A 19,600-nucleotide genomic window follows, 5' to 3' on the forward strand; every position below is an offset into this window, starting at 1 on the left:
AACCACACAGTGGCTTTCCACCGAGCTTCAGGTGTAGCCCAGAAGCGGGGGCCTCTATGGACTTCATTAACCAGGACCTACACACCTGACGCTGGGCATCGTTTACACGAAAACCGACTGTTGGCATGTGTACTGCACACAGGATTCACGTTAATAACTGCTCACAGCAACATATGGAGATGCACAGGCTTGTGAAAGCTTCTAGTGCACTTAAAAATATCAGTGACCTATTGAAAGACACCAGTGAGAGTGACTGGTAGAAAAAATCCTTCGAAAAGACAAAATTGGTTGACTTACCTATCCTTGGGGTCAGCAAAGAAAATAAGAATCTGAGGGACAGCTTTCCACCTGGTATTTCTAATCCAGCTCTGGCCCACAGGAAGGTCACTCGGGTACTTAGGCCATGCTAAGGAATGTGAGGGGGATGAACAGGAACACCTACAGACTGGGGCCATCCATCTTCAACTATCTGCCCCTCCTGCATGTCAAGGACCATCTAGATAGAGAGATACCCGGCAAAAATGAGACTGTTCTCTTCTTTAAGGTGGATGTTAGAAAACAACGGAGTGCAGAACAACCATTCTGAAGAGAGATGCTTGGTGTTTAGAAGCACCAGTGAGACCAGTGGCCAAAGCCATATGGAGGATAAGGAGGTGGACAGGGGCCAGACCACACATGAAGGAAAAGCCAAGGCATGGAGTTTGGTTTTTATTCTGAAAGCAATGGTTAAAACCACTGGGGCTTTTGAAGAAGGAGGTGACTAGTCCTGACCTTCAGAAAAATGACTCTAGGTGTTGTATTGGGAAGGGAAGGGAAGGCTGGAAAGGGAAGAGCCGATAGGCTGGGTATTTCACTAATGTAAATTCTCATAAGTCCTTCTGTTCTGGCTCAATCTACTTCCTCCTCTAGAACCACACCCCAAATTTAAAGCTCCCCCCAGAAATACTTACTCCTCCCTGCTTCACACCTGCTCAGTATCTCAAAATGCTAGACTCCAGGTCACATCCCTCTTGCCTAATCTCTATATGCAGCAAACCACGGATTCCTGCCAGGTCTACCTCCACAGCAGCTCCTGAGCCCTTCCCAAAGGCTCCTTACTTACAGTTGGATGTGGTCACGCCCCAGCCAGATCCCTTAATGGCTTCTGAGCGACTTCACCCTCACCCACCATGCCGATGCCAGAGCAGCCTTTCTAAAATATAAATATGATGGCATCACTCTCGCTTTAGAATAAAGCACAAACGCGCACACAATGCCCTTTTCCACCTTACACTACACCACCGCCACAGACTCCGTTTGTCTTCGGACCACTTGCTTCATAATTCCTAGCACTCCACATTAATGGTGCTCGAATTTCGGGTCTCTATTCCGATTCCAGTGGCACCAATTCTCTCCTTTCTCAAGAATACTTCTGTCTTTTGTCTTCTTAACAATCTTGTAAACTCACGCTCAACCTTAATATTGGGTTTTACCATCTCTTCCGTGAACTCCTACCCCCTTCCTGCTGAGAATCTCTCTTCCGCCCCCAGTGCTATGAAAGCACTTATCATAAGGACTTATTTCTTTACATTTCCATCACCAACAAATGGTAGCTGTTAATCTTTTAAGATGCTACACATGTATTTATTTTCATTCCCCTGCTGTAGGCCAGCTTCCTGACCCCACCCCTGGGCTGCATGGGCCCAGGAGACCTAGATGTTCACAGTGGGCAAAGAGAACCCCCTTGCAGGAGCCTGGACACCAGACATCTAAATCAGACTCTGCCCCTCAGACCTCTCAGGTTCCCAGCTTCCCGATGAGTAAATCTAGAGAACTGGTCCACACACACATCTTCCGGCTCTGATTCTCTGAAAGTCAAATACTTTCAAGTCCTAGGGCCATTATTATTCAACTCTCTCAGCTTGTGGAATTTTTAGTGAAAGATGCTTTAATTTTTTAAGAGTAACATAACTGGTATCAACAGTGAATGCTTTCAGGGAAAAACCAAATAGTTAAGATTTCAATGTAATTCAAAGATAAATCACAGCTTTAGTGTCAGATTGTAATTCCAGCCATTTCTGCGCCCGTTTTTGTGTATCCCCTGTTCCCCAAGAAATGTTCTGAAAAGTACAGCTTGATTTTGGTATTCAAAGACTCTATCAATTACATAAAACAAGCATTACTAATGCCTTTTATAGATTTAAGTCAGAACAAGTGTCCAGGGCCAAAAAACTAGTAAATGGCAAAACCAGGCTTTTCACTCTGTAAAGTCTAACTCTAAATTTGATCTGTGTCATTTCTGCCACATCTGACTGTCTAATTCAAAGACATATTGATTCCACCTGCTATCATGGCCAGGTATTTCACATGCTAAGCTTTCTATAGACTCACGTGCCCAGCTTCTGAGGACAGAAGTTTCAAGGGACTACAAGCCATAAGCCACCTCTTACGTATTCTCCCAGACAAACCTCAGAGCTGTGGACTGCAGATCTGATCATCGTTGAGTAATGTGTCTTAAAAAGAAAGACCTAATTTGACAGAGGAGATCAAAAAACGCCAGTTACACATTTGCATGAAGATGATTGCTAAAATGAAGGACTGTGTTTCATGAAAAAATTAATCAGGTTAAAAACAACAAGGTGAATTAAAGTGGTGATCACACTGTGATCTGTAGAAAACGGTTTGTGGAGAGACAGTAGAAAGCATTCTTGGAAAAAAAGAATTCGTGACAAATTTGGAAAATACTATGTGCTAACCATACCTCTTTTTTGGAGATAACCAATGCACAACAGAATATCAGAGACGGGGATAATTAAAATCAGAATACTTTTTTTCCCCCCACACCTACAGAGCAATGCTTGTTGGGACATCAGAATAGGAAACTCTATTAAAAAATAATCTAATAGAGTTTGGGGCGTGTGGGTGGCCCAGTCGGTTAAGCATCTGACTCTTGATTTCAGCTCAGGTCATGATCTCAGGGTCATGAGATCGAGCCCCACTTTGGGCCCTACACTGAGCCTGGAGCCTGATTAAGATTTTCTCTCTCCCTCTGCCCCACTGCTCACAGGCATGCTCTCTCTCTGAAAAAATCTAACAAAATTAAGCCTCAAAAAATATACTATATGTATCAGTTAAAGAGGCCTGATGATTTTCCAATGTAGACAACAGATACTATCAGGAAGAAGACAAATGACTACAATCAATTTTTGACAAACCCAAGATGATCTAAGAGGGAAAAATAATTACAACAAAAAAGGGAACAAAGTTGACATCTGTAACATATAATTAGTATTTGGAATTCTTGTTTTGCTGCTGTAGAGAGCTAGTAGAATAGGAGGACAAAAGACGACACAAGAAATTGAAAATAGCAAATACATGCAAATAATTTCAAACACACTAATGATTTTTAAATTGCAAGTAAAACAATACTAAAGTGTCCTTTTATCCTTATAGATCTATAACAAGTAGGAAAAGTGATAAAAAATAACAAAGAGGCTTCAGAGAAATAGTCGCAATTGATCTAAAGGATAAACTGTATTCCAAGTCACAAAGCTGCTCTTATATTTGACAAGTAATCCCGCTCTTGATAATTCCTGTCCAAACTACCCCTACTCCCTCAATAAAAAAAAAAAAAAGAGGAGACCCCACAGAACACATCACCAGGTTTTATAGTACAGAAGGCTAGAAATAACCTACATCTGACAACAGGGAAATGGCAAAGTAAGATACGAAACAAACTGGAGGGTTTATTGTATGGCCACTAAAACATAAAATCAGCAACAATTAGGATAAAGAAAGGAATGCCAGTTATTAAGCACCTATTATGTGCTGGGTGCAAATACTGTGCGGTACCACTATTTAGAATTTAAAATGACGCGTATTACAAAGATATGAATTTTCTAGAAATGCAAAGTTTAGAGAGGTACACAGCGGTGTTTAAAAGCTATGGCTACTGAGGACTGTTACAATTAGGAATTTTTTTCTTTTAAAATAATCTCCTTATTCAGTATTATAGGACTTAGTACTTAAAAAATTTTAAAGTCTTTTAACAGTGTTTTGTAATACACTAAATGCTTGTTTTTTCCTAAGCAATTGCAAAAGACCCAGTAAGATGTTAACTTTCATAGAAAATGAGGGAGAAACAGTACATACTCTCAGTAATTTCCCTGTTGCCTTGCAAACTGTACATTTAAAAATTAGTAGAATATTGTGTTTCCAGAGCTCCTGTCTGGGGCCCAAAAGAAAACTATAATCACAGCAATTACCTTGTGAACCTCTAATTTCTGTTGTAGTTCTAAAGTTCGGAGTAGCACACCCACCCACAAGTACCATGCTTTCATCTTGAAGCAATTTCGGCTCCGTTCTTGGGAAAATAATAATTATAGGTACAACAAGGTATTTAAAGACCAAAAAATAGTCATGCAAACACCATTTCCATGTTATAACATAATGAGAGTTCCTTAAAAGAATTAAAACCTAGACCAGAAAGGCATTTCCTGAGTCACATCTTTTCAGGATCCTTAGAATTTATCGGGATCCTACCTCAGAATAGAACAGGAGTCTTTGTTGGGGGACAGATTAGGAACCATGGAGCTAGTGAGAGCCTTTTAACCTCCTACCAGTTCTCAAGTTCTACAGTGCCCCCTACTCAACTGTATGTCTGGGTCCTGACCCGGTGATTCAAAACACGCTGCTGATGGCTTAGGTCGAGTCACCCAATTTTATTTAAAATGGAGAGTCACGTGAAAACGGACTAGATGCTGGAATTTAAATATGGTGGCTAAGAGCACAGAATGGGAGCCAGACTGCCTGGGGTCACATCCCCGCCCCACTGCTAACTATGTAACCTGGCCCCGCTCCTTAACCCAGCTGTGCCTCAGTTTCTTCATCAGTAACCCATCTGACAGAGGTAAGTGGATTAAGTGAGGTGATCTATGTCAACGAAGTGCTCAGAGTGGTGCTTGGCACAGAGGAAGCCCTCAACAAATGTTAGCTAGGACGTGCAGAGACAGCACTCTGATGTATTTTTTCTCAGGCTCCCACGAGACATATAATTAGCAAGGACAGTTTTTACATGGCTGGGGTGCCACTATAGAAGGAAAAGAACCGGCAGATGCAGATACAAAACCTTCCGCTCAGATGAGCTTTTAAGATCCCTGATCTCCCGAGAAGGCAGACGAGATGTTCCACTGTGGTGTGGGAAGAAAACTATTAGAACTTGTACTGGGATTGTTTTATGTCACATAGAATTATGCAGTACTGACACGGAAGAGGACGTATAACGTATGTGCGTAGATATATGTGCACGTGGAATGCTTGTGCAAAAACGTTTTACAACGGAGGGGCCCAAAGTTATGAACCATGGTACTGTTAACGAACACTAGATTTTACTTCTCTTAAGAAAGAACGGTGCTGTGGGAAACGCGGAGTAAGACTTGCCCAGAATGCAGCTCGGGGGCTGTTGCTGTCTGTGTACAGAGAAGACGATTCCACTGTCCAGTGTGTAGGACACTGCCAAAGATGCCAACAGGTTTCCCTCAAGTAGCAGCACCAATCCAATGATGTTCACTTAGAACAGATGGCATCAATGGCATTCACGTTGTTCCGAAATAAAGCAAGACCTTATATTTTCCTGTCATTTTTACTATTTTGCATCTGCTTTCCCCAACTGCCCAAATATTATTACAATCTTTCCTTTCTGAGGAAATGAAGACTCAGAGAGACTAGGTGACTTTTTCTAAGACCACCCGGGTAATAAATGCTATTTTAAAACTCAAGTCTCCCAAATAAAAATGTAATTTAAAAAAGGATTCTGCTCACAGACGTTCCATGACCTTAAAGATATTATATTGTTAAAAGCAAATAAAAATAGATATTTCCTCCCAAGTCTGCTGTTTCCTACCGCAAGGCACGCAGGACACACACTTTACTGGCAAAAAATAAAACACTTCAGAAAATTTTGGTTTTGTCTTTGAATAGAATACTGAACAAACCAGAAACAAACATTTTAAAATATCACTTAACTCCACAATGCTAAAACACTATTTTCTTGACTTCCCAACGTTGTTCATGGACAACTCAGTTCATGTTTACTGTACGTAAACAAACTGTTTTACATGCAGTTTGTAGTCTGCTTTTTGCACTTCATATTATGCCGTAACATTTTTGCTCATTTTTCCTGCACGGGCACACAGCCATTACCACTGTAGTGGCTGTACGGCCTTCGATCACCCTGATACGTATGTCCTTTGTCTCCCACACAATTCCTGTTGCTGAAAGTGAATAGTCAGTTATTTTACTTTCATCAATAATTGTATTTATTTTTAAGACCCACTTGTCAGCATGGTTGTCAAATAATGAAGTTTCTTTTAATAAGGGTAATTTTAAGTTGTGTGTTTTTAAACATGCTTATGAAGTACCAGCAGGCACTAATGATAATCTTTTACTGTATTAATAAATTCACACGCCACTAAGTCACAACACTGACAAAAGGTCTTAAAAGTCATTGTCTTCTAAAAAGCTGTCACGTACCAGAAATGTCACAAACATCTAATAATCCTCTTGCAAATTACCGCTGAGTGCAATTTAGGACAGTGGTTAACTCAATGTGTAGGCACCTTAAAAGGGAGCGATGTCTAACGCAGACCACCTCCCCCCATCGTAACACCCCCACGCCCACACACAATAGCTGGTCCTTAACGTGCACCCTTTCAAATAAAGCTTCCTCAGGAAGCCCATTCAGACAGAATGTCATTAGCAGAGGAATGCTCAGAGAACCGGGAACTATTGATTAAATATTCCTTGAGGAAAACAGGCATGAGGCTGGTATGAGAGTTTGCTCTGAAGTACAGATGAATATTATGCTCCACTGGGTATTGTTTCCATAAAGGTAAATCTTCCTGTTGACAAGAGCTGAAGTAGTTTTCTATAAATCAAGGCTTTGAAATTAAATCTTATTTCCTCAAAGATGCACATTAACATTTCAGAGAGGCTTTCTTCAATTGGTGTCAAATCGTGTTGTTATTTTATCAGAATGAGTCCTTTTGTAATGTAAATGATCACCCGCAGGCATTCAGACTTTGGCAAACCAAACTTGATTGAAATGGGGATGCATCTACAGAATATTTGGGGAAAAAACCTCAGTCTCCACTCTGAATTCACTGATCTGACAAATATCCAGTGGGAACAATGTCCCAGAGTCAGGAAATACAGAGATGACCCCTGACCTCAGGGATCGTGATGAATTACCTCAATCACATTTATTAGGTAGCTGGACACAAGATGTTTTTAAGCATGAATGCTTCCCTGTAATATGATATTTGGGGATACATTTGCTAAGGCAAAAATGTATTCACCTAGAAGTGAGGCATGCAGAAAATTTCAGAAAATATTTAAGAAAAAATATAGCTTGAAAGTAAGAATGATAAAGAAAATTCAGAGTCTTGATAAATACATCTAAAAGCTTTTATTAAATGACCTTTTGTGGACCGAGCTATATTGTAAAGAAGGGGCAAATTTCCTGTGAATGATTTGTTAAAAAGTGGTTTCTGTTTCAAATATCGAAATTAAAAAACGGAGCTACAGCACTAAGGCCTCTAAGAAAGCACCCCAGCTTACGATGGTTTTATGAACTCTCAGCTGTTTTCCAAGTCCATGCTGATTCTTCAGTACAGTCACATGTATAATGGACACTTCTTGGTAACTCTGATGGACACCCTCAAGGGATGCTCCCCACCCCTCCATCCCCCCGCCCTTAAATACTTTCCAGCTGCTGTGGTGCCACCTAGCACAGTGTCCGGGGACAGTCTGCAGTCTAGATACCTCAGAGATTCCCAATGACTCCACTTCTCAAAAATGAACAAACAGCTCTCCCATTCTCCAATGACAAGACCCACTATGAACAGATGAGTGGTTCAAACCCAGTTCTGGGCGAACCCCGTAGTGTCCGGCACACCTCTGGAGGACTTGGTGACACAGTACTTCCTTCCGTGAGCTCTCACCTAACAGAAGTGTGGTCAAGTACAGGGTGGTGATTTTAGGACTTTCGCATATTTAGAATATCCTTAAATTTGAGAACCCTTCACTTAGATCAGAATTTCCTGAAATCTGAGCCCAATTTGCCTAATTAATGCTGTGAGACGAAAAGGATCTGTAGTCAGTAAGTTTGGGAAATGCTCCACACTATACACCCTTTGAAAATTCACAGAGAATTAATACATTAAAATACCATGAGATTCCTGTTTAAAAAAGATTTTTTTTTTTTTTACTTTAAACTTTGTTTCACAAAGTATTTCCCAAACTTACTTGGCCTCAAAAGCATACTTCCCACCTCTATCCTTTTTTTTAGAAGTGCCTACTAACGTCTTAGAACCAGTTCTCCACACAATACACTTTGGGTAACACAGACTTGGATCATAATATTCCAGAAAATCTGTTGTAATTTAGATCAGAGAAAGCAAATGGGTGGCTCACAGTCTAAATTCAACTTGCCTGAATTTATTTTATATGGCTTGCATAATTATCTTTTGTAAATTCTGAATCAGCTTCCAAACATTTAAAACTTGGGAGATTTAAAATAAAAATTCAAAAGTCCAACTTTGTCTATAAAATGCCTTGGTTGAGAGGAACTCACTTTTTCCCTGGAACAGTAATGATCAGGACCCAAGGAGGAGGTGCCAGTCGCTCTTGCCTGGCCCCGGTGCCAAGGTCTCCTATGGATCCTACGTGTGTTCTGGGCACTGGCTCCGTGATGAAGTTGTTAGGGCATGTTTAGGATGCTTGTGGAAAAAGTCTGTCAATCTGTCCAACCCCCTCAGTCTTTCTCCTCTATGAAGTGCGTGGCCCAGGTGGTGTGCCGAGGACAATCCCTGTGTACATGCATGGCCCTGGTATAAGTAACAGAGCCAGCCCCACTCCTGCCCCATTTGGGTAAGTTATATGGTCACTAATGCTGTAAAGCCTTCCCGGACCTCCCTGATACTCCCATCCTCCACCCTCAAGTCTCACGAACATATTTCAGCACTTAAGGATGCCCTTTGTTACTTTCCAACTCATGTGAGTGTTGTAGAAACACAACAGACATCAGAGCCCAGAGGACCTAGGTCTGATTTCGGGCTCTGCTTCTGAATTGCTGTGCCAGTACAGGCAAGTCCCCAGATCGCTCTCAGGTTTGGGACCTGCATCCCACTGTTTCACAGAGCTAAAGCAAAGGGTCAGAAATGTACCTGGTACACAGCAGGTGTTCAATAAACAGTACTCTTAGTTCTGAGAATGGAACTCCATGCTATTATTGCTGTCTCATAATCCTTATATTCCAAATGCAACAGCTTTGGGCTCTCATGGTAGATACATAATACATGATCAGGAGTGATTTGCTGATTTCTTTCTTTAAAAAATCTCAGGAAATGTCCTTGTCTCAATTCTCATGTTTCCTTTCTTTTCTTTCTTTCTTTCTTTCTTTTTTTTTTTTTTTTCAATTTTGGGGTAAGTGGCACAGGAAAATTTCCCTATCTGTCCGATCAATTTCAAAAGTAAATTCCAGAAGGGAATCTGTCCACTTATTTATGGATTTTTTTTTAATGTTTTAAAAGCTAGGGGTAAGAAGGAAAAAGAAATTCTCCCCACAGAGTATGGCTCACAAAATTCATGACCTGCGTGATTAAAGAAATAACAATCTGCCTGTAATTCAGAGGAATATAATGATGACTCACTCACTGACATGGGCTGATTTTTTTCCCTCCATGCCTTGGGATTACTAAATAGCAAAGCACTCTCCCTTGGGAATTTTCCCAAAGTCTTTATTTGTTCCCAACAAGCTTCAAACATTCTATTTTCCACTTCTTTTAAATGTGTCCCCTTTCATTTCTGCTAATAACCGAAGTAATTTCTCACGAGTTACTGCTATGGGAGGAGAACCTCAAAGTGGATGCTTAGCTGCTTCGAATTCACTTTAAACCCTTGCCAGACCTCCTTTGTGAGGCTACACTGAGTGGCCCTGGACGCAGGGCCTCTCCTGCTGTCTGACTTTCCTCTCAAGTCTAAAGCTGATATTGAAGGAATAGACGGACAAAACAAATCAAAAGACAGCGGGGCTCTGATCCATCAAGGGCCTTTTATGGGTTGGGTTATGACTATAGCAAATTTTCAAGTGAAATTAGCATAAATTAGAAATGCTGTTCTTAAAATCAAACTTAATGAGGCTTCATTATGCTGTCATGCTCACTCACTCACTGGCTATGCCACATCACCTCACATGACCTCCACATATTTCAGTTTCTTATCATGGACAAGAAAGTGGAAAGGGAGGCGGGAAGTACTTGCAGTTTGTAATGTCTTCATTTGAGAAAGAAATTATAGAACGTTGGACTGGAAATGAACCTCACACTTACACAGCAAGAATTCCAAGACAAGCAAACTGTACAGATCTGGCTACTTCTTGTGTAAGGATTGAGAAACAGTAAGGCTTTCAAATTAATTGCATTTATCTATTAGGTCCTTGGCTGTCCTAAAGATGATAAAAAATACCTTGTGCTTCCTCTGTCTTCAAAACATTTGGGGGATGATGGATAAAGGATATGTTACAATTCCTTTTTTTTTTTTCCTCTTCTTTTGGAAGAAGAAAAAAGGCCAACCAACACTGTTTATTTATATATTGTCCAGTTAGCGGAAAAAAAAAACACCCAAAAATTCATTATTTTCTTTCTATTCAGTAGGCATTCCTACTGTTTGTCGTTACTTCTGTGACAGTGTAAGGTCTTTACAATCCAAGTGTAATGATGACTTGGTTAAATAAGTAAAAGTGGAGATATTGTACACATATCCTGTACTACCACAGTCTCTTCCTGCCAAATCACTGACCATTTTTGATTATTCTAAAGGGTCGTTCGTCTTGCTGGGCTACTAGAACATGAGCTTCGTGTAAACAGGTGTTGGGTCTTCCACATCTCTATGCTAACAATGCTTCTGCCACTTTTCTCTATTTCTAACAGCCCAAAGTTCATATTTCACTTGACTGCAGAGCTGGGAAGACCTTAGAAATTTCATATTCTAACTGCTATATTATATGTTAAAACAAAAGTAAAAAACTGAAATCCTGAGAAGTTAAATGACTTGCCCAAGTTCACATGGGACAGTTTCACACCAGGACTAAACCCAAGTCTGTCTCCTATTCCCATGATCTTCTCTTTATCAAGATCCAACTGGAGTTCCAGAATGGCCCTGAGATGCCACTTATGGTCCTCGGCTTGGAAACCCAGTGGATGTGGAAGATGACAGGATGACCTCACGTGTGTAGGAAACACGGGCCAATTAGGCCTCTAGGGGACCCACTGGGTCTCCATGTGCTGAATCACCCACTTCCACCAACCAGTAGACCACATTATGAACAGAGGTATGCCAGGGGCACAGAGGCCACAGGATGAACACAGGGCTTCTTTCCAAGGCACTGAAGGTTTGTGGGGGAAAAACAGTTCCACATTAAAGCGAATATAAACTATATTGTGGTACATCAAGCCAAATTTGCTTTTACCCCATCAAGATAAAACACTATACCTTCAAGAAAATTCAAGGCCTCTTAGGGTCTCCCTCTCCTCAAGGAAAGGGATACAGAAATATAACCCACACTGATTCAATTACATGTATTTAGAAAAAAGTGTGGGAGTGGGAGAGGAATTACTAGTGAAAAAATGTACTTCTACCCACATAAGCCCCACTGGGAGGAGGCCATACCACTGAGACTGTGGCAGTCAGACCCCTTACTTCCTGCAGCCTCATGCATTCCAAGGATCTCACCAGCTTGGAAGAGAGTCTAGTGTTTAAACATGTGTATGTTTGCATATGTGCCTTTATGACATCATAGCCCCTAAATGCAAGCCAACCACTTTGGTGCTCAAATGAACAAATAATGCATGACAGTCTATATGCTAAGAACATGGGTCTTTCAAAGCAATTTTCAAGGGTATTCTCCTGACTTTATGCCACTTTCCCTTAACATGATAACTTAACCACCCCATAAAATTCAACCCTTCCCCCAGGAGTAAGTTTCAGGAGGATCAAGAAGAGAGGTGCTGAGTGGCGGGATGCTTGAGAAATACGAGGATGGAGGGAGTTTTGTAAGCCTGGGGGTCAGGGAAGGTGTGGGGGAGCCTGATTGTGAGAAAGGACTGTCAGTAAGACGTGGCACATGGCATGTCTAACCCACTCCAGTCTAAGTTAAAGGCTGATAAACCCCACGGGGTTGACCCAGAAGAAGAATCTCTGACACCTCAAGTGATAATGGCAGGTGTGGGGGAGCCCAGGACTTGGGGTGGGGAGATTCTGGAGGCGGGGGGTTAGAATCAAAAATCCTTCAACTTTTGTTCTTTCTTGGCCCCGGGACTACTGGCAGCCAACCTCCAGCACCAAGCACCTGACATCCTGTATGTACACGAGAAACACTTGCAGAGTGAATACATGAATATAGTTAACAGGTATAAAAGGAAAAAAAAAAACACCAGTGGACTTTACAATTACAGCAAAAATTAAAAGACTATAGGCTCCAAAAATAAAAGTAGCCACCAGATATGGACGATATACACTAATCCATACCTTTCTCATTAGCTAACAACCAGCATGTGAGAAAAACATGTAGTTCCCAGATCATCTTCATGTTCCTAGTTTTACTTTAGGAAAAAAAAAAAAAAAAAAGAGTACATGTGGGATTTCAGATAGGTTACAGAAGGTTTATTCACTGTCCTTTTCAGAAAACACTTGGGATGGAAAATGATTCTTTATTCAGTATGAAGAAAGCAGTCTTTGAATGTTGGTTGGAATTCCTAGTTTCTCAAATGCCTTTAACTAATATTTAGACTGTAAGAACTCCTCCTGTTCCATGATCCATGTCGGAATAAAGGCTATCACAAAATTTTGAAAATGTTTATAAAACAGGCTCCATTGAAAATTCCCCAAAAAAGTTCTAGAACAGACCTCAAATACAAGTTTATCTTCGGAGGTATTATTAAATGCTTCGAATATTTTACTACTGCAGCAGGATAAACAGAGAGGCCTGTTCCATGACCCAAAAGCCAGGATTTCCTTGAATGACACGCTAATGAAAAATGCAAACCAGTGGAAGTCTTGACTCATTGTACCAGAGTTTGTTACATTCCAACCAAAGGTCTGCCTTGCATCAAGAGAGAAGAAATAGCTTCTGAAACCAAAAGTTATCCTTAACCCTTTGCCTCAAGAATATTTCCACTTGTGTATAACATGCAAACAGAGAAAAAGAACCCCCCAACTACTTACACATTTATTAATATGAGTAGCTCCCAATGACTTGGCATATAGTGTCTGATTATGTATGGTGATTATGACACCTATTCTTAAAAAGCCCCAACTCAAAGATCAGGCAAGAGATTACCACCAGGTTTTGCAGCAAAGGGCCGCACTTTTTCTCCAGCATTGCTCACTGGATCAGGGAAGGTAGCCTGCCCCACGGACTGCCCAGCAATCCATGATGTGGTTGGGGAAAAGAAAGATAAGCTGGGCCAGTCAAATCTGACCCTCCAAGGCATTGGAACTAGAAAACAGAAAAGAAAAGGTGACAGGGGAGAAGCCATGATGGGCTAGGTACACAAGCCCAAACTCTGGCTGAGCAACTGAGAAAAGATATACAAAGCACAGGCCAGTCCTGGCCAGGCAGGAGTGTGAGAAGGAAACACATGAACGTAAAACAGGAGACATCACTGAGAGAAATCATGAGGAACTAACTCCCACTATCACCACTTTTGAGTAAATTTAAGGGAACCTCTGCTCACTAGGGCCTGAGTGAAAAGGTGCTCTTTGTTATTTCACTTATGTCTCAGAACAAGCCCATGAAGTATTATTAACCTCTGCAGGCCACAGAGCTATTAAGTAGCGTGATCAGAGAACCAAGTTCGGCAGTGCCTTGCTCCAAAGCCTAGGGCTTATTCGCTGAGCTCCATGCACTACATGTGAATAATAACTATCAATTTTGAGTGCCTTCTATGAACCAGGCACATAGAGACACTTGACACAGATCATTAATCTTTTTTTTTTTTTTTAACAGCCCTGCAAGGTAGGCATTATTCATGACTTTATATGTAAGGGAACAGGATCAGAGAACCTAAAGCAGCTGTTTACAGTTGCACGGGTAAAACACGGCAGTCCTAGGATTCTCATACCTGCTCTTCTTGCTACATACCTCTGTGTTGTAGACACTGACATCTGTGAAATTCCAGCCCCTGTTAAAACTGGTGGGAAGAAAAAACCCCCAGAACTACTGGAAAAGGCAGAGGATTCCTAACTGTGACCGGGATATTGATGTGGTGTGGGGTAAACAGAGAGACACATATATCATTTCTCAAGTGCTCCTCCAGACGCGGGGACAGAAGACAATGAGACTTGAGAATACCAGGGCTGGGCTGAACCTAAAGGCAAATCAAATCAGGAATGCTAGCCAGACAGCAAGATGAAACTAATGGGTCTCCTAACTTGTGGGAGAAAACTGCTGCGGCCTCATATCCTTGGCTCCTTCCATGTTTCCCCCGTGGGAAGAAGCTGCAGGGCCTACCACAATTCCACAAGCACCAGCACCTCACCTAGCAGACATGGCTCCCAGGCCCACCCCGAAACCTCAGTTCCTCAGTCAGCAATGGCAGTGCTGCCCCTAGCACTGACCTGACCCTCTCTCCTTGCACCCCTAGTGGGAGACCAGCCAGGCTTGCAGAGCTGGGCCAAGTACCACCCCTGGTCCACCAGCCTTGGTAGTTCTTCCCTTCTCAATACTGGAAAACAATAGGTTATCTAAACTACTTTTTTTTTCTACTATAATAATCGTAATTCTTGAATTGTTATTTAGTATTCATGCACACGAATACTGTTTCATTCAGGAATGTATTAGTTGCTTAGTATATGTTAAGCAACGTGCTTGTCCCCCCCTGTGAATACCTACATGATACAACGTAAATCCTTTCCCTTCAGAGACACTCCGGGTGGTGACAGTACCCTCCAGCGCACATGAACTGTATGTTGGCCTAAGATAATCACTATACACAAAGAGCTCTAGAAGCCCTGCTTGGGAGGTCAGGGAAACTGTCTTAGAGGAGGTGGTTCTCACCTGGCTTTGGAGAGTAAATGTTCTCCAAGCATCTCTTTTTAAGAAAGGGGAAAGGGGCGCCTGGGTGGCACAGCGGTTAATCGTCTGCCTTCTGCTCAGGGAGTGATCCCGGTGTTACGGGATCGAGTCCCACATCAGGCTCTTCCGCTATGAGCCTGCTTCTTCCTCTCCCACTCCCCCTGCTTGTGTTCCCTCTCTCGCTGGCTGTCTCTGTCGAATAAATAAATAAAATCTTAAAAAAAAAAAAAAAAAAAGAAAGAAAAGAAAGGGGAAAGCACAGGCAAGGAGAAGCTACATGGATTAGAATTCCTGGCGTGAAAGGGGAAGGGTTAAAAAAAGGGGGGAGGGATCTTTCAAAGAACATCATGAACCCAGCCAAGGATCTGGCCCTTTTCTCAAGGCAAAAAAAAGCCACTGGTGGCTTTAAATAAGAATTGTGACAGGAGTCAAGTCTTGTTTCCTCCACGGTTCCCCAGAGTACCTAGCACAGGAAGAACAACAGGAGATGTTCACAAATGTTTCTAGATGTGAACAATCAAATAAGCAATCAGGATTTGGAAGGGAGTTCCCTCTACTTTCCCCAGTACAAAATAAAAAAGGAAAGGAGGGCTTCTCACAGTACAGCTTCTGGATCGAGCATGATCAACATCCACAGTCAGCCTGTAAGAACCGAGGAAACGAAGCTGAGGAAAGATGGGAGCAGTAAGAGCGTGAGCCGACTTTGCCACGGGCCTTCGAGGCATCGCCATTTCCTGGTAACCTAGGTGGGGCTTAGATTTCAACACCTATGTAGAGACAGGAAAAGATAACTCACAGGTAGGGAGGTGTATTCCCTCTCAAAGCCGGGCCCCTTGAGGAGCTCTAATTTCAATGAAAGGATGAACTGGGGAAAAGAAAAGTGTACCCTCTGGCACAGGGAGTTGAAAGGAGGCTGGTCTGTCCGTGTCTAGGCCGTGGTGGGAGGGAAAGCTCACCTGAGGTTACGTAGGCACTGGCGAGTGATTCCACCTGTGTGTTATGGGGGATCTCAAGCTGAAAAGTGATTCAGGGGTGGTGGGTTTCATGACGAAAACTTAATCTCAGATGGTGACAGTAGGGAGCTCTGTGACCTGTGCCTGCTACTCAGTAAGTCTGAGGTCTTAAAATCTGTTTTAAAATTAAATAAAACAAAAATGGTCTGGAGCTGGGAGCACCCTGGGGAGAATCAAATGTAAAACCACTCTCGAGCGTTAAGGACTCCAGTCAGGCCATAGTAATTGCCCACCGAGAAAGCCTTCCTGATAGTGACACCATCTTTCCCAAATACGAAAACCTAAAAGAAAACAATCCACCATGAGTGAGAATCAACAAGATGTGAAAAACAGAAAAAAATTTTTTTTCCTGAGAATTAATGCATATAATTATTGACTAGATTACACAATTTGTAAAAAGTAAAGATCTAAAATAAGAATAAAAATGAGACAAGAACAAGATATTATGAATAATAGGCACCTGTGAAAAATACTAAATAGATCTTCCAAAAAATAAAAAAAAAGTATCAAAGGAATGGTTAAACATTATCCATAGCTGATAAGAGAATTAGTGAAGTGGAAGATACACCTGATGAAATTATTCCAAGAATGCGGCAGAGTAAGTAGGATAATCCAGACAGTGATGATAGGAGGGGAGAGTCCAATGCCAATCCTGCAGGAGAGACGAGAGGGAAGGAGTGGAGGGGTAAGCAATGGAACAGAAAATGTGAAACCACTGCAGTTCTCTGACTTTCCAGCATATATGTCTTATCAACCAATCTTAAGAACCTCCAATAGGCTCCAGAAAGAGTCTGGCAGCCACTGCCCCAACACAAAAGAAGTACAGCCATTCCCTTCCATACACTCTGGTCTGGGGAAGCCTGTATAAAACCTGTAGAGAGCAGAGAGTCCACTGCTAAACCAAAGCCCACCGTTAACCCCCACCGTTAACCCCCACCGTTAACTAGCTCCTGGGGCTACTGGAATTTAAGGAAAAAGAGTTCATAAGAGCTACAGTAGTCAAGTAATTCACAGGCTCTGGAGAGCAGGGAAAGAAAGGGCGTGCCATGATATAATACTGACCGTGAACACTTACTGAGTAGTCTATGCAAGACCCTGGGCAAAGCACTTTAGACGGAGGGTCAGATCAAATCCTCCCACTAACCTAATGTGATGGGGATCATTAGATCAGAACGTCTATGTTACAGATGAGAAAGACTAAGTGCCTTGCCCACAGCCACCCTACAGGTCATGGGGAGCTGAAAGTCAAACCTAGACAGTCTAACTCCACAGCGGGCCCTTAAACCATTCTGATATCTAGGCAGAAGCCGCTTTCCCTCAATAAAAATCTAATTTGACATTAATAAATGAATTGCATATTGAAGGAACTCCTTTACCCCATCCTTACAGAAACAATGAGGTCTGTGGGAGGTGGGGGCGGGGCCAGACCTCTTATGCCCTTTGGGTAGAATACACTTCCCTTACAAGAGCAGGGAACTCAGACGAATTTTCTCCTTGGGGAGAACCACTTCCTACAGAATCTCTTAAGGTGAGGAGGCCCTCTCTCTAGAGAGACCCAGTAAGCCACTAGCTGGGAGCCAGCAGGTACAGCTGTGAGAGTAGTCTCTTCAAAAGACATGGCCCTTCCTTGTGGCTGGTGGGGCTACACAACACATTGACACAGCAATGTGGCAGCTCAAGTTCCCAAAAGATGGCGCTCCATCCCCTGTGCCCAAGAATCTCACTTCTGGGAAAGCATCCTAGGGAAATCACTCAATAGGGGACAACTGGCTAATGACTCAAAAGAGGTGGATTATTGCACTCATGGTGTCAGCCAAAATGCAGGCAATCTCTGGAGACTGATAACATTGAAATGGCTTTAATAAATTAAGAAACACTTACGTGATGATGTTATTATATGGCCCGTGAAATAACGAACACAAAAGCTATAGAGCAATATTTGTGCTATCTGGTAAAGTACAAAAGAAAAATGTAAAGTGGCAACTGCTTAAAAAAATGTATGTGGGCAACAAAGACTGAAAAGTAATAACTAAACATAGTTTGGTTAGGGTAGTGGGATCATGGGTGATCTTTACTCTCCAAATGTTTAAAAATGCATTATTGTTGCACGGTATACTAAATTTGAGAGGAGGAGGGAAGCATTCAGGCTTCTTGATAATTCTGCAGTTCAAGAATCATTTGCAGTGTCCACAAAATTCTACTACTGTTTGTTAAACTCAATGCCTTCCCCCAAAGCACTCCCCCCAAAATTTTGCCAATGTTAGCTGACATTATGCAGGACAAGAGCAATATCGAGTTACTTAGCATGATTCAAGAAACCTGAGGGAGGAGAAGGGGGGAGGAGGAGAAGGAACGGTCAGAGGCACTTAAACTGCTAACAAAAAAAGTACTGTGGCTTGTACATAAAACCATTATTGGCCTCCGTGAGGCATTATCAGTCCAATAATACATTTCTGTTTTAGACTTTTAAAAAAGTGTACTTGAAACCAGCACAGGCCTTGAATTTCAAACACACAGAACTAAAGGAATGCCGCAGAGGGAGAATTAAGGTCAACTGAAATTGGCCTTTTGTCTGGGATGCATTCTTCAGACTCAGGAAAAAGGCAGAGCTTGGTGTAGCTGTGGATGAATTTGAAAGTAAAATCCAAAGTTTTCAGAATTACCCACACAGCCAGAGACAGAATGCCAGTGCGCATTTCTGTGATACAGTTCCCAAATAAAATGGCCACTGTGTGACCTTGACTGTACCTTTAGCTGCAAGGAAGTGGACAAAAAATTGCTAACAGTATGTCCTGGGAATACAGGTAGCGATGGTTCAAATGGCTGTTTACATATGCTGGGAGGGGCAACGGTGGGAGAGAAACAAGGCTGGTAAACAAGCCAGCTGAACGTAAACCTGCAGCTCACGTCATGCACGCCATCCACCGAAGTTCCCTCCGAGTTTCACCAAACGTGGTGATCATCTCAGCCTTGAGCGGTTCTGGTGACTGCGTGGAGCTGGCTCTCTCTTTGGGCACCGGAGGTATCTGCTTCCTAACTACAGACAGGCCTCTACCCAGATGGTGGGTGGCAGCCTCAGGGTCACTACCAGCTGAGTCCCTGTCTTGGGTGAGTAGGGCTGCTGGTGAGAGGAGCAGGCCTCTGCATCCATGTCAGGGTAGGGTTATTTCAAATTGTTGCATCATGTGTTTTCTGCATTAGATACGGAGGGCAAATGTGGGCTCCTAGTACCCAAGACTTGGAATGGTGAGGCATTACCTCAAAGCATAAGTAGTTATTAGACATCTAAGACAAAAGGTCTAAATGAAGTCACTCTTCTATTTGGACCCAGGCTTTCCCCTCTTGTAAGATCAAACTATTTTTCAGTAAAGAAATTCATTTCAAGACCCACTGATGTATTATGATCTGCAGTCTGACTAGTATATTTCTTAAGTCCCTTATACTCTGGATGCTGCCTGATTCTGACATTCAATTC

The 19,600-nt window shown here is 42.2% G+C and overlaps 1 protein-coding gene across 5 annotated transcripts in view; it reads right to left on the reverse strand.

Annotated features, from left to right (window-relative positions):
• Positions 1 to 19,600, reverse strand: part of ASAP1 (ArfGAP with SH3 domain, ankyrin repeat and PH domain 1) — a 340,245-nt gene that overhangs the window by 158,267 nt on the left and 162,378 nt on the right. The window lies entirely within an intron of this gene.

Source organism: Ursus arctos, unplaced genomic scaffold, assembly GCF_023065955.2.
Source record: "Ursus arctos isolate Adak ecotype North America unplaced genomic scaffold, UrsArc2.0 scaffold_6, whole genome shotgun sequence".
In the NCBI taxonomy this organism is placed as follows: domain Eukaryota; kingdom Metazoa; phylum Chordata; class Mammalia; order Carnivora; family Ursidae; genus Ursus; species Ursus arctos.